This window comes from Etheostoma spectabile, unplaced genomic scaffold, assembly GCF_008692095.1.
Source record: "Etheostoma spectabile isolate EspeVRDwgs_2016 unplaced genomic scaffold, UIUC_Espe_1.0 scaffold00018909, whole genome shotgun sequence".
In the NCBI taxonomy this organism is placed as follows: Eukaryota; Metazoa; Chordata; class Actinopteri; order Perciformes; family Percidae; genus Etheostoma; species Etheostoma spectabile.
The window spans coordinates 19,972-30,144 of NW_022604561.1; the positions used below are offsets into that span (position 1 = coordinate 19,972).

Here is a 10,173-nt window from a genome sequence, read left to right on the forward strand (position 1 = left end):
CTTCCATTTTTGTTCCAAGTCCTGTTATTGCTTTCCTAACCCACCGTCCCGTTGTTGTCCCGCGTGTCATGGAAAAGTAAGGCCACCCACAAGCCTTTCCTTACCTTAAAGGGGGCCTGTGTAAAAAATGTTAACACCGCCAACGTTTTGGTGGTACCAAATGTGGGAAAATTCTGTGAGCTTGTTGATCGAGGAAGCTTGGTCTTACAGAATTCCTGGTCGCACAAACTATTAACACCGCATTACGCGCTGGTGGCACGGAATGCGTGAAAATTTTGTGTGGGCCACCACGGAAAAAAATGCCATAATGATGTCACTGAGAAGATGACGTAGCATTAGGAGCCACTACGGTAGTGAGAAGTATGAAAGGCCAAAAAACCGCAAAGGAGGTTGGTTGAGTGTTTGACAGGTTCACAGAAGATCCAGTAGAGCGTGATCGTTCCCGCTGTCACGTTTCCTAAGCCCAACCAAAACCATCCTGTTGTTATTCCTAAACTCAACCTGTTGTTGTCCCAAGTCCCGTTATTGCTTCCTAAACCCAACCGTTTATGGTTTTCCTAACCCAACCGTCCCATTGTTGTCCGCGTGTCTGGTATTGTAAGCCCACCCACAAGCCTGTCCTTACTTAAAGTTTCTGTTCATTTCACGGAATTAATGGTCACAAACTGTTAACAACGCACTACGTGGTGGTGGTGGCACAGAATGTTTGAAAATTCTGCGTGGCCACCACGGAAACAATGACAATGTAAAGTCAATAAGAAATGACGTACTAACCCACCCTTTTGACGGAAAAATTCAAGTTTGAATTTAGTAAAACGTTTTACGTCAAGGTATTCTGTTGTCCATGTATTAGAAAGCTGAATCTGCAGGGGAGCCATAGAAAAACCATTTCAAACTCTTAACATTGCCTTTCAAGTCAATGACTGATCGGAGCTGCATTTCCGTGATGAAAAATTGGCTAAAAGCGTTTGACGTGGCTCGTTTCTAGGGTCTATGATTCTCGCTTAGTGCGAGAGGTCCCGGTTCAAACCCCGGACGAGCCCAAGGTGTAAAATGGTGTTGATCCTAATTGAGCATTGAAGTCCAGCTTAGAATCAAGTCCATCCAGAAAAAAGACAGCAGGTGCATGTGTTTAGTGTAGAAGTTTGACAATAATCTGATATTCTCTTTCTAATAAAACTGAAGACTTTGTTCTCAGCTTCAAGTTGTGATTGTCCTTGACTCTGCCTTGGAGGACCTGGGATCCCTAACAAGATAAGTTAGGAAGCAAAAGTGTAGTAGAGCATTTTTGCAACTTTGCATAGCCTGCTTTCAATGAAGTAAACAGAAGAACTGGGAAAAATATGAGGAACAAATGAGCAGGACATAAACCGTAACCACCTGTTGTTTTTTTCCTTACCAACCTTCCAGTTTTTGTTCCAAGTCCTTTTATTGCTTTCCAAAACCCAACCGTCCCGTTGTTGTCCCGCTGTCATGGAAAAGTAAGGCCACCCACAGCCTCTTACCTTAAAGGGGGCTTGTAAAATGTTAACACCGCACAACGTGGTGGTGGTACCAATGTGGGAAAATTCTGTGAGCTTGTTGATCTAGGGAAGCTTGGTCTTACAGAATTCCTGGTCGCACAAACTATTAACACCGCATTACGCGCTGGTGGCACGAATGCGTGAAAATTTTGTGTGGCCACACGAAAACAATGCCAAAGTGATGTCACTGAGAAGATGCGTAGCATTAGGAAGCCACACGGTAGTGAGAAGTATGGAAGGCCAAAAAACAAACCGCAAAGGGAGGTTGGTTGAGGTGTTTGACGGTTCAACAGAAGATCCAGTAGAGCGTGACGTGTCCCTTCTGTCACGTTTCCTAAGCCCAACCAAAACCATCCTGTTGTTATTTTCCTAAACTCAAACTGTTGTTGTCCCAAGTCCCGTTATTGCTTTCCTAAACCCAACCGTTTATGGTTTTCCTAAACCAACCGTCCCATTGTTTTCCCGCGTGTCTGGTATTGTAAGCCCCCCACAAGCCTTTCCTTACCTTAAAGTGGTCGTGTTCATTTCACGGAATTAATGGTCACAAACTGTTAACACGCACTACGTGGTGGGTGTGGCACAGATGTGTGAAAATTCTGCTGGCCACCACGGAAAAACAATGACAATGTAAGTCAATACAAATGACGTACTAAACCCAACCATTTTTGACGAAAATTCAAGTTTGAATTTTAGTAAAACTTTACGTCAAAGGTATTCTGTTGTCCATGTATTAGAAAGCTGAATCTGGCAGGGGAGCCATAGAAAGACCCATGTCAAACTACTTACCATTGCTTTCAAGTCAATGACAGATCGGAGCTGCATTTCCGTGATGAAAAAATTGCTAAAAAGCGTTTGACGTGGCTCGTTGGTCTAGGGGTATGATTCTCGCTTAGGGTGCGAGAGGTCCCGGTTCAAATCCCGGACGAGCCCAAAGGTGTAAAATGGTGTTGATACCTAATTGAGCATTGAAGTCCAGCTTAGAATCAAGTCCATCCAGATAAAAACAGCAGGTGCATGGTTAGTGTAGAATATTTGACAATAATGCTGATATCTCTTTCTAATTAAACTGAAGACTTTGTTCAGCTTTCAAGTTGTGATTGATCCTTGACTCTGGCCTTGGAAGGACCTGGGATCCCTAACAAGATAGTAGGAAGCAAAAGTGAGTAGAGCAATTTTGCAACTTTGCATAGCCTGCTTCAACTGAAGTAAACAGAAGAACTGGGAAAATAATGAGGAAAAATGAGCAGGACATAAACCGAACCATCCTGTTGTGTTTTTCCTTAAACCCAACCTTCCTTTTTGTTCCAAGTCCTGTTATTGCTTTCCTAAACCCAACCGTCCCGTTGTGTCCCGCGTGTCATGGAAAAGTAAGGCCACCCACAGCCTTTCCTACCTTAAAGGGGCCTGTGTAAAAAATGTTACCGCACAACGTGGTGGTGGTACCAAATGTGGGAAATTCTGTGAGCTTGTTGATCTAGGGAAGCTTGGTCTTACAGAATTCCTGGTCGCACAAACTATTAACACCGCATTACGCGCTGGTGGCACGGAATGCGTGAAAATTTTGTGTGGCCACCACGGAAAACAATGCCAAGTGATGTCACTGAGAAGATGACGTAGCATTAGGAGCCACTACGGTAGTGAGAAGTATGAAAGGCCAAAAAACCGCAAAGGGAGGTTGGTTGAGGTGTTTGACGGGTCAACAGAAGATCCAGTAGAGCGTGATCGTGTCCCGTCTGTCACGTTTCCTAAGCCCACCAAAACCATCCTGTTGTTATTTTCCTAAACTCAAACCTGTTGTTGTCCCAAGTCCCGTTATTGCTTTCCTAAACCCACCGTTTATGGTTTTCCTAAACCCAACCGTCCCATTGTTGTCCCGCGTGTCATGGTATTGTAAGCCCACCCACAAGCCTTTCCTTACCTTAAAGTGGTCGTGTTCCTTTCACGGAATTAATGGTCACAAACTGTTAACAAACGCACTACGTGGTGGTGGTGGCACAGAATGTGTGAAAATTCTGCGTGGCCACCACGGAAAACAATGACATGTAAAGTCAATAGAATGACGTACTAACCCAACCATTTTTGACGAAAAAATTCAAGTTTTGAATTTTAGTAAACGTTTTACGTCAAAGGTATTCTGTTGTCCAATGTAATTAGAAAGCTGAATCTGGCAGGGGAGCCATAGAAAGACCCAATGTCAACTACTTAACCATTGCCTTCAAGTCAATGACAGATCGGAGCTGCATTTCCGTGATGAAAATTGCTAAAAAGCGGTTTGACGTGGCTCGTTGGTCTAGGGGTATGATTCTCGCTTAGGGGTGCGAGAGGTCCCGGGTTCAAATCCCGGACGAGCCCAAAGGTGTAAAATGGTGTTGATACCTAATTGAGCATTGAAGTCCAGCTTAGAATCAAGTCCATCCAGATAAAAGACAGCAGGTGCATGTGTTAGTGTAGAATATTTGACAATAATGCTGATATTCTCTTTCTAATTAAAACTGAAGACTTTGTTCTCAGCTTTCAAGTTGTGATTGCTCCTTGACTCTGGCCTTGGAAGGACCTGGGATCCCCTAACAAGATAAGTAGGAAGCAAAAGTGTAGTAGAGCATTTTTGCAACTTTGCATAGCCTGCTTCAACTGAAGTAAACAGAAGAACTGGGAAAATATGAGGAACAAATGAGCAGGACATAAACCGTAACCATCCTGTTGTTTTTTTCCTTACCCAACCTTCCAGTTTTTGTTCCAAGTCCTGTTATGCTTTCCTAAACCCAACCGTCCCGTTGTTGTCCCGCGTGTCATGGAAACGTAAGGCCACCCACAAGCCTTCCTTACCTTAACACTCTGGCCCTGAGGCCATTTTTACAGTTTAATTTCCGTCTGGATTTATTTAATAAAAAAGCTTGTAAAACATCAACCTGTTGTCTACAGTCAAGATATGAACATCATTTTTTTTAGGACAAACTGGTTATTGGAATATTTGGGTTGCAGTGAGGTCACTTGCATGTTTAAATGGTTGTAGGGCCTTAAAGATAAATAAATAAATAAATAAATGAATCTTCCGATATGTATTGAATCACGGACATATAAGTAAAACCTAAGCCATTTTCCATTGTAAACACTTGTCATATGTCTTGGAAGTCACACTGTGAAGAAAATATCATTGTAACTTATACAGTTGACAAATACATGCATTTTTTCCAAAAAAGTCAAGACGTTTTGCTCTCATGACATTTACTTATGCCAATAATAACATAATAATGTCATATTTATTGATATTACACCCACAGCATGTTATACAAGCAAATATGTGTCTAAATAGGGCATTCTTTGGCCTTCCATAGAGTCTATAGGCATTTTTGTCCCCTCTGGCCTTCCATACAAGAGGGGTGCCTTTATCTCCCATATATGGCATGCACTTCCTGAAAATAGACAGGACAGACACAGAGCGGGAGATCAGAGATTAGACAAACGATTCAGCGCAGAGGTGAGCCAAACGCGATGAATTATGGATATAAAGTGGACCAATCTTGGCTATAACAGTATGGATTTAAAGCCCAAAGGCTGAAGTTCCAGGCTGGATAGAAAATCCCTGTAGAGGCTAGAAAGACGGGAAAAAACCTCCGTAAAGCCGAAAACGTCAGGATTTAAACGAAACAGAAAGTGAGTAATCGCTTGTATGGTTCAAAAGTATTAAACTATGAATCAGAGGTACTTTTTTACTCGTGGGCGAGTGTCTCGGCCTCAGAGGGTTAAAGGGGGCCTGTGTAAAAAGTTAACACCCCGCACTACGTGGTGGTGGTACCGAATGTGGGAAAATTCTGTGTGCTTGTTTATCTAGGGCAGCTTGGTCTCACAGAATTCATGGTCGCACAAACTATTAACACTGCATACGCGGTGGGGGCACGGAAAGCGTGAACATTTTTGTGTGGCCCCAAGGAAAAACAATGCCAAAGTGATGTCACTGAGAAGATGACGTAGCATTAGGAGCCACTACGGTTAGCGGGAAGTATGAAAGGCCAAAAACCCGCAAAGGGAGGTTGGTTGAGGTGTTTGACGGGTCAACAGAAGATCCAGTAGAGCGTGATCGGTGTCCCGTCTGTCACGTTTCCTAAGCCCAACCAAACCATCCTGTTGTTATTTTCCTAAACTCAAACCTGTTGTTGTCCCAAGTCCCGTTATTGCTTTCCTAAACCCACCATTTATGGTTTTCCTAAACCCAACCATCCCTGGTTGTCCCGCGTGTCATGGTAACGTAAGCCCACCCACAAGCCTTTCCTTACCTTAAAGTGGTCGTGTTCATTTCACGGAATTAATGGTCACAAACTGTTAACAACGCACTACGTGGTGGTGGTGGCACAGAATGTGTGAAAATTCTGTGTGGCCACCACGGAAAACAATGCCAATGTAAAGTCAATAAGAAATGACGTACTAAACCCAACCATTTTTGACGGAAAAATTCAAGTTTGAATTTTAGTAAAACGTTTTACGTCAAAGGTATTCTGTTGTCCAATGTAAATAGAAAGCTGAATCTGGCAGGGGAGCCATAGAAAGACCCAATGTCAAACTACTTAACCATTGCCTTTCAAGTCAATGACAGATCGGAGCTGCATTTCCGTGATGAAAAATTGCTAAAAAGCACTTTTACGTGGCTCGTTGGTCTAGGGGTATGATTCTCGCTTAGGGTGCGAGAGGTCCCGGGTTCAAATCCCGGACGAGCCCAAAGGGTAAAATGGTGCTGATACCTAATTGAGCATTGAAGTCCAGCTTAGAATCAAGTCCATCCAGATAAATGACAGCAGGTGCATGTGTTTGTGTAGAATATTTGGCAATAATGCTGATATTCTCTTTCTAATTAAAACTGAAGACTTTGTTCTCAGCTTTCAATTTGTGATTGATCCTTGACCCTGGCCTTGGAAGGACCTGGGATCCCCTAACAAGATAAGTAGGAAGCAAAGTGTAGTAGAGCATTTTGCAACTTTGCATAGCCTGCTTTCAACTGCAGTAAACAGAAGAACTGGGAAAAACATGAGGAACAAATTAGCAGGACATAAACCGTACCATCCTGTTGTTTTTTTCCTAAACCCAACCTTCCAGTTTGTTCCAAGTCCTGTTATTGCTTTCCTAAACCCACCCGTCCCGTTGTTGTCTGTCATGGAAACGTAAGGCCACCCACAAGCCTTCCTTACCTTAACACTCTGGGCCCTGAGGCATTTTTACAGTTTAATTTCCGTCTGGATTTATTTAATAAAAAAGCTTGTAAAACATCAACCCTGTTGTCTACAGTCAAGATATGAACATCATTTTTTTTAGGAACAAACTGGTTATTGGAATATTTGGGTGCAGTGAGTCACTGCATGTTAAAAATGTTGTAGGGCCTTAAAGATAAATAAATAAATAAATAAAAAATGAATCTTCCAGATATGTATTGAATCACAGACATATAAGTAAAACCTAAGCCATTTTCCATTTAAAACACTTGTCATATGTCTTGGGAGTCACACTGTGAAGAAATAATCATTGTAACTTATACAGTTGACAAAATACATGCATTTTTCCAAAAAAGTCAAGACGTTTTGCTCTCATGACATTTACTTATGCCAATAATACATAATAATGTCATATTTATTGATATTACACCCACAGCAATGTTATACAAGCAAATATTGTCTAAATAGGGCATTATTTGGCCTTCCATAGTCTATAGTCATTTTTGTCCCCTCTGGCCTTCCATACAAGAGGTGCCCTTACTCCCATATATGGGCATGCACTTCCTGAAAAATAGACAGGACAGACACAGAGCGGGAGATCAGAGATTAGACGAACGATCAGCGGCAGAGGTGAGCCAAAACGCGATGAATTATGGATATAAAGTGGACCAATCTTGGCTATAACAGTATGGATTTAAAGCCCAAGAGGCTGAAGTTCCAGGCTGGATAGAAAATCCCCTGTAAAGGCTAGAAAGACGGGAAAAGACCTCGTAAAGCCGAAACGTCAGGATTTAAACGAAACAGAAAGTGAGTAATCGCTTGTATGGTTCAAAAGTATTAAACTATGAATCAGAGGTACTTTTTTTACTCGTGGGCGAGTGTCTCGGGCTCAGAGGGTTAAAGGGGGCCTGTTTAAAAAATGTTACGTGGTGGGGTACCGAATGTGGGAAAATTCTGTGTGCTTGTTTATCTAGGGCAGCTTGGTCTCACAGAATTCATGGTCGCACAAACTACATACCACTGCATTACGTGGTGGTGGCACGGAATGCGTGAACATTTTGTGTGGCCACAAGGAAACAATGCCAAAGTGATGTCACTGAGAAGATGACGTAGCATTAGGAGCCACTACGGAGCGAAAGTATGAAAGGCCAAAAACCCGCAAATTGAGGTTGGTTGAGGTGTTTGACGGGTCAACAGAAGTTCCAGTAGAGCGTGATTGTGTCCCGCCTGTCACGTTTCCTAAGCCAACCGAAACCAACCTGTTGTTATTTTCCTAAACTCAACCTGTTGTCCCAAGTCCCGTTATTGCTTTCCTAAACCCAACGTTTATGTTTTTCCTAAACCCAACCGTCCCATTGTTGTCCCGCTTGTCATGGTATTGTAAGCCCACCACAAGCCTTTCCTTACCTTAAAGTGGTCGTGTTCATTTCACGGAATTAATGGTCACAAACTGTTAACAACGCACTACGTGGTGGTGTGGCACAGAATGTGTGAAAATTCTGCGTGGCCACCACGGAAAACAATGACAATGTAAAGTCAATAAGAATGGTACTAAACCCAACCATTTTTGACGGAAAATTTCAAGTTTGAATTTAGTAAAACGTTTTACGTCAAAGGTATTCTGTTGTCCAATGTAATTAGAAAGCTGAATCTGGCAGGGGAGCCATAGAAAGACCCAATGTCAAACTACTTACCATTGCCTTTCAAGTCAATGACAGATCGGAGCTGCATTTCCGTGATGAAAATTGCTAAAAAGCGGTTTACGTGGCTCGTTGGTCTAGGGGTATGATTCTCGCTTAGGGTGCGAGAGGTCCCGGGTTCAAATCCCGGACGAGCCCAAGGTGTAAAATGGTGTTGATACCTAATTGAGCATTGAAGTCCAGCTTAGAATCAAGTCCATCCAGATAAAAGACAGCAGGTGCATGTGTTAGTGTAGAATATTTGACAATAATGCTGATATTCTCTTTCTAATTAAACTGAAGACTTTGTTCTCAGCTTTCAAGTTGTGATTGATCCTTGACTCTGGCCTTGGAAGGACCTGGGATCCCCTAACAAGATAAGTAGGAAGCAAAAGTGTAGTAGAGCATTTTTGCAACTTTGCATAGCGGCTTCAACTGAAGTAACAGAAGAACTGGGAAAAATATGAGGAACAATAGCAGGACATAAACCGTAACCATCCTGTTTTTTTTTCCTTAACCCAACCTTCCAGTTTTTGTTCCAAGTCCTGTTATTGCTTTCCTAAACCAACCGTCCCGTTGTTGTCTGTCATGGAAACGTAAGGCCACCCACAAGCCTTTCCTTACCTTACACTCTGGGCCCTGAGGCCATTTTTACAGTTTAATTTCCGTCTGGATTATTTAATAAAAAAGCTTGTAAACATCAACCCTGTTGTCTACAGTCAAGATATGAACATCATTTTTTTAGGACAAACTGGGTTATTGGAATATTTGGGTTGCAGTGAGGTCACTTGCATGTTAAAAATGGTTGTAGGGCCTTAAAGATAAATAAATAAATAATAAATAAATCTCCAGATATGTATTGAAATCACGGACATATAAGTAAAACCTAAGCCATTTTCCATTCTAAAACTTGTCATAGGTATTGGGAGTCACACTGTGAAGAAATAATCATTGTAACTTATACAGTTGACAAAATACATGCATTTTTTCAAAAAAGTCAAGACGTTTTGCTCTCATGACATTTACTTATGCCAATAATAACATAATAATGTCATATTTATGGATATTACACAACCCACAGCAATGTTATACAAGCAAAAATATGTGTCTAAATAGGGCATTATTGGCCTTCCATAGAGTCTATAGGCATTTTGTCCCTCTGGCCTTCCATACAAGAGGGGTGCTTTATCTCCCATATATGGGCATGCACTTCCTGAAAATAGACAGGACAGACACAGAGGGGAGATCAGAGATTAGACAACGATCAGCGGCAGAGGTGAGCCAAAACGCGATGAATTATGGATATAAAGTGGACCAATCTTGGCTATAACAGTATGGATTTAAAGCCCAAAGAGCTGAAGTTCCAGGCTGGATAGAAAATCCCCTGTAGAGGTTAGAAAGACGGGGAAAAGACCTCCGTAAAGCCGAAAACGTCAGGATTTAAACGAAACAGAAAGTGAGTAAATCGCTTGTATGGTTCAAAAGTTATTAAACTATGAATCAGAGGTACTTTTTTTACTCGTGGGCGAGGGTCTCGGGCTCAGAGGGTTAAAGGGGCCTGTTTAAAAAATGTTCACGTGGTGGTGTTACCGAATGTGGGAAATTCTGTGTGCTTGTTTATCTAGGGCAGCTTGGTCTCACAGAATTCATGGGGTCCACAAACTACTACACTGCATTACGCGTGGTGGCACGGAATGCGTGAAAATTTTGTGTGGCCACCAAGGAAAACAATGCCAAAGTGATGTCACTGAGAAGATGACGTAGCATTAG

The 10,173-nt window shown here is 42.2% G+C and overlaps 4 non-coding genes across 4 annotated transcripts; all 4 read left to right on the forward strand.

Moving 5' to 3' along the window:
- Positions 1–2,382: 2,382 nt before the first annotated feature.
- trnap-agg (transfer RNA proline (anticodon AGG)) lies at positions 2,383–2,453 on the forward strand. Its single transcript has one exon. It is a non-coding gene; the product is annotated as a tRNA-Pro (tRNA).
- Positions 2,454–3,802: 1,349 nt separating this feature from the next.
- On the forward strand, positions 3,803–3,875 carry trnap-agg (transfer RNA proline (anticodon AGG)). Its single transcript has one exon. It is a non-coding gene; the product is annotated as a tRNA-Pro (tRNA).
- Positions 3,876–6,164: 2,289 nt separating this feature from the next.
- trnap-agg (transfer RNA proline (anticodon AGG)) lies at positions 6,165–6,236 on the forward strand. The gene has a single exon. It is a non-coding gene; the product is annotated as a tRNA-Pro (tRNA).
- Positions 6,237–8,490: 2,254 nt separating this feature from the next.
- On the forward strand, positions 8,491–8,562 carry trnap-agg (transfer RNA proline (anticodon AGG)). The gene has a single exon. It is a non-coding gene; the product is annotated as a tRNA-Pro (tRNA).
- Positions 8,563–10,173: the final 1,611 nt, after the last annotated feature.